General features: G+C 34.2%; 1 pseudogene across 1 annotated transcript; it reads left to right on the forward strand.

Annotated features, from left to right (window-relative positions):
- Positions 1-2213: 2213 nt before the first annotated feature.
- Positions 2214-4298, forward strand: LOC120069398 (2-methylpropanoate--CoA ligase CCL4 pseudogene; annotated as a pseudogene). Its single transcript, XR_016525354.1, has one exon. The product of XR_016525354.1 is annotated as a 2-methylpropanoate--CoA ligase CCL4 pseudogene (transcript).
- Positions 4299-5036: the final 738 nt, after the last annotated feature.

The raw sequence follows: 5036 nt of genomic DNA on the forward strand, positions 1-5036 counted from the left end.
AATTGAGAATTTCAATTGAATTAAAACTAAAGGTAAAATTGAAAATTTCAAAGATCAAGAACGAAATTGATAAAAACATAATTAAAAATTAGATCATTTTGGTATATTTAGCCAAAATTTATTTACCTTATTTCAAACCCTCCTCAAGCTTTAAAATTTAGGTTAAGCAATCCATTTGAGTCTTCTACTTTAGGTTAATTTTCAATTTTGTTTAACAGTTGTAAGTTTAAACTTTGTTTGGTAATTATTTGATTTTTAGTGTATGACAATTAAAAATAAAAAACCAAATCATTCACCTAAGGTTTCGTTTGATAACAATTTCGTTTTTAGTTTTTAAAAATTAAGCCTATAAACACTCATTCAACCTCTAGGTTTCGTATTTTGTTATCTACTTTCTAATCATATTTTTAAAAACTAAGCCAAAAATTGAAAAGTAAAAAAAAAAAAGTAGTTTTTAAAACTTATTTTTGTTTAGATTTTGGCTAAGAATTGAACTCTTAGACTTAAGATGGTAAGAAAATGAGAGAATATAGACATAATTTTTAAAAACCAAAAACAAAAAACGAAATTAGGTTCTATGATTTTGGCCAATAAACTTTATCAATATAACAAAATAATTCTTATTCACTTGAAAATTTATTAATTTTACTCAATTTGGACTCATCTTTGGGTATTCCATTTGTACTAGTAATATAATAGATAACATTATCTCATTACCATATAAATAGGAAATGACGGTAGATAGAACTTACCATTGATAGAAGAGAGATTTGACTTGTGATAACATTTTCGTTTTTTGTTTTTTCATTTTCTATTTTTTCTTTCTTAAGAATTAAAAATTTAAATACGTTTGATAATTATTTATATTTTTTTTTGTTATTAAAAGAAATGAAAGAGATACAAAAACTCCTTCTTTAAATTAGTCATGTGTTAATTTTGTGAATAGGAGGTTTTAGATAAGGTTGACCCACCCATAATTGAATCAAAATATTTTCTTAAAGAAAAAACAACATTTTTATTGAAATAGCAATAGAAATATGATCAAATTGAGTAATTTAGTAAGAGAAGGGTTTAGGTTTAATGTAACTGTTTTATTTATTTATTTATTTATTTTTGCATGAAATTGATATTTCTACTAACAATCAAATTCCAACTAGTTGAAATAAATGGTATGTGACTCCTTATTTAAGGTGGTAAAATTTCAATTCCATAAATTAAATGATATCATGAATGAAAGTTTATTCCAATTTAACCAACTTAAAAGAAACATCGTCATTCGACCACAAATTGGTCTATATATATATATATATATGTATTTCTTCAAATTGAATTTTTACTTTTTCATAAGTATTTTTTCTCATAAAATTTAGTTTATTAAATTTTGTAGACGAGATATTGCTCCCATACAATGACATTAACTCCCACACCTAGAATGTCAGTGCCTTTATTCTCCCCCACCAACATTTTAACTTTTTTCCATTTGGACCCTCCCCTTCTCATTTTTTTCCTTTCAAACTTCACCTCTCTAATTTTGAGATTTTTGTTTTATTTTATTTTATTACATTTTTATATTTATAAATTTTCGTTTTCCACTCAATAACAAAAAAGAAATTTGTAAGCTCTTAAGCTATCTTTAAAAAATAGAAAACTTTTAATCAATAAGTTGGTTATTATAGTCTTAAGTAATTGTAAGTGGGTTGTAATACCCCAAACGTCCTCTTAAATGTGGAAAGGGTGTCTATAGACTTATTTTTCAAAACTAGAAAAATCAAATGATTACCAAACGAAATCCTAATTCACTATTTATTTATTTTCTATAAATTAATTCATTTCTATTAAAAAACCCCACATATGATGAAGATATAGTCCCTTGCCAACTACAACATGATTATAACTAAACTTTTCAATTTTCCACCTCACGAATTGTTAAAAAAAAAAAAAAAAAAAAAAATCCTAAACAACTTAAATTCAGGTTGAAAATTCTGTTCCAAAAATTGAAAGTTCTCGGCAGAAATTAATGAATCCCACAATTCTCGGTAATTTCTGAAATCCTTATAATTTTCCCCGTATGTGGAAAAGATTATGGGATTGGAGTTGCCACGTAGTTTCTCGGTAGCTTCTCCAACTAAACTTCTCTTATTTAACTATATGCTCAGGGGAAGTTTGGTAAAATTAATGCAATTTATGAATAGGGACAGAATAGTCATTAAACAATATTCATTTATCCTATTTATTTATTGTCAAAGAAACAAAAATACGTCACTATCTATTTCCAATACGATGAGTCGAAGTTAGAAACATTTATTTCTTTTCTCAAAAAAGGTTTTTGTTCTTATCATCACCATGACCATACCCTTTTAAGTTTGGTCGAAATATCTTTTCATACATAAATCCAATCATCTCCCATCCCATCCCTCCTCCACCCTACAAATTACAACTAATTTACCATTTCTACAGAGAGAAAAACAGAGCAACCACAACAGAGCAACGACTATCTCCCAATCAATTTCCATGGAAGATTTGAAGCCAAGTCTGGCTAATTCCTCTCCCCTAACTCCAATTGGTTTCCTTGAAAGAGCTTCTGTCATCTATGGTGATTCTCCCTCCATTATCTACAACTCCACCACCTACACCTGGTCAGAAACTTATCGCCGATGTCTTCGAGTCGCTTCGTCTCTTTCTTCCATTGGCATCCAGAAAGGCTATGTCGTCTCTGTCATCGCACCCAACACTCCCCCGATGTACGAGCTCCAGTTTGCTGTTCCGATGGCTGGTGCTGTCCTTAACTGTATCAATCTTCGCCTCGACGCTCGAACCATCTCCATCCTCCTCCGCCACTGTGAATCTAAACTCATCTTTATTGATCAAGCCTCTTGTGGCTTAATCTCCGACGCCTTGGCATTGTTCCCACCGGAGACCAAACGACCGTTGCTCGTCCTCATCGCCGACGATACTGCGGTGGAGGATTCGCTATCGTCATCGTCGTCCTCTGTGATTGGAGGCGAGTTTGTTGATTCGTATGAGGAAATGGTTCAGAAAGGGGATGATGAGTTTCGGTGGATTCGGCCGGTGAGTGAGTGGGATCCGATTGTAATGAACTACACTTCTGGCACGACATCATCGCCGAAGGGAGTGGTTCATAGTCACAGAGGAATTTTTGCGGTGACACTTGATTCGCTTATCGAATGGGGAGTTCCTAAGCAATCGGTTTATTTATGGACCTTACCGATGTTTCATGCCAATGGATGGAGTTTTCCTTTCGGAATTGCGGCGGTCGGAGGCACAAATGTTTGCATTCGAAAATTCGATGCGGCATTGATCTTTTCATTGATTCATCGCCATCATGTGACACACTTGTGCGGAGCTCCGGTGGTACTCAACATGCTAACAAACTCCCCTGACAATCAACCACTTGAACGACCCGTCAAGATTCTCACCGCCGGAGCACCTCCACCTGCAGCAGTTCTGTTTCGAACCGAATCATTGGGGTTTGATGTCGGCCATGGGTACGGACTAACAGAGACTGGAGGGCTGGTGATTTATTGCTCATGGAAGTCAAAGTGGAACCGACTGCCGGCGACGGAGCGTGCACGACTGAAGGCACGACAAGGGGTGCGGACTCTGGCAATGTCAGAGGTAGACGTGTTGGATTCAGAGACCGGAAAGAGTGTGAAAAGAGACGGAGCTTCAATCGGAGAGATTGTTTTAAGAGGCGGATCAATGATGCTTGGGTATTTTAAAGATCCTGAAGCAACGAAAAAAGCGATGACCGACGAGGGGTGGTTCTTCACCGGAGACGTCGGGGTGATGCATCCAGATGGGTATTTAGAGATCAAGGACAGATCGAAGGATGTGATTATAAGCGGCGGAGAGAATTTGAGCAGTGTTGAGGTGGAATCAGTTTTGTACACGAATCCGGCGGTGAATGAGGCGGCGGTGGTGGCGCGGCCGGATGAGTTCTGGGGAGAGACGCCGTGTGCGTTTGTGAGCTTGAGAGAAGGATTGACTCGATTGCCAACAGAGGAGGAGATAATGGAGTATTGTAGAGAGAAGTTGCCGAAGTTTATGGTGCCGAAGACGGTGGTTTTCATGGAGAAGCTGCCGAAGACGTCGACCGGAAAGATTCAGAAGTTCTTACTTAGAGAAAAGGCTAAGTCAATGGGCCCTGCTCGGACGAGCCGTTTGTAGAAGAAAGTATGAATTGATTAATCTTATGACAAGTAATAAATGCTCTCAACTTCAATTTGATAATGTTCTTAAATTATTGGAATGGTAAACATAGTGAAAACTTTTTGCCAGCTGCACCTTAGTTTTTTTTCCTCTATAAACTCATCCAACTAATTTCTATTATCCATTTATTATTATTTTTTTAAAAAAAAAAAAAAACAAAATTTCATACTAAATTTCTAATTCCATCATATTTCATATAATGGTTGCAATATTCATCTTTTTTTTTTTTTTAATCAAAATTTGATAATAGGATTGAAGGTGAATACTTTGATTTCTATAGACTGGACTAGAATCTTAGTAATGCATGGTCAACCTAGGTTCAAAGAACAAATTGATTAATTGAATAAGGTTGTCCGGTCAATTAGTCAAAACAATTGAATCCTCCATCTTCATGCATATGAATTTATTTTTATATGGACGCTATCAAACCCAATAGAACTAAAAGTATATAGTTTAATTATTTCCAACTTTAATTAATGCTTAGGATGTTTGATGCATTTGGTTCCAATTAATTGTGGGCCTTTTTAGAGACTAGTTAAATCCAATTGATTTAGTTGTTATGCATGCATAGAATGAAATGTTTGTTTAATTAATGAATTTCACGATAGAAATTGCATAAAATTCTCCCTCTTACTCTAGAAACTAGATAGACTTTTATCCTATATTACATTTACCCTTTGCATTTTAATTATGCATTTAGTTTATCCTATCAACCAAAACCAAAACCTCCCATTTTTACTGCTTTCCATCGTCAAATTTAGCTTAAGAGAGACTTAATTATTGTTTTTTTTTTTTTTTTTTTTTTT

Source organism: Benincasa hispida, chromosome 12 (assembly GCF_027475165.1).
Source record: "Benincasa hispida cultivar pf3 chromosome 12, pf3_genome.v1.1, whole genome shotgun sequence".
Classification (NCBI taxonomy): domain Eukaryota; kingdom Viridiplantae; phylum Streptophyta; class Magnoliopsida; order Cucurbitales; family Cucurbitaceae; genus Benincasa; species Benincasa hispida.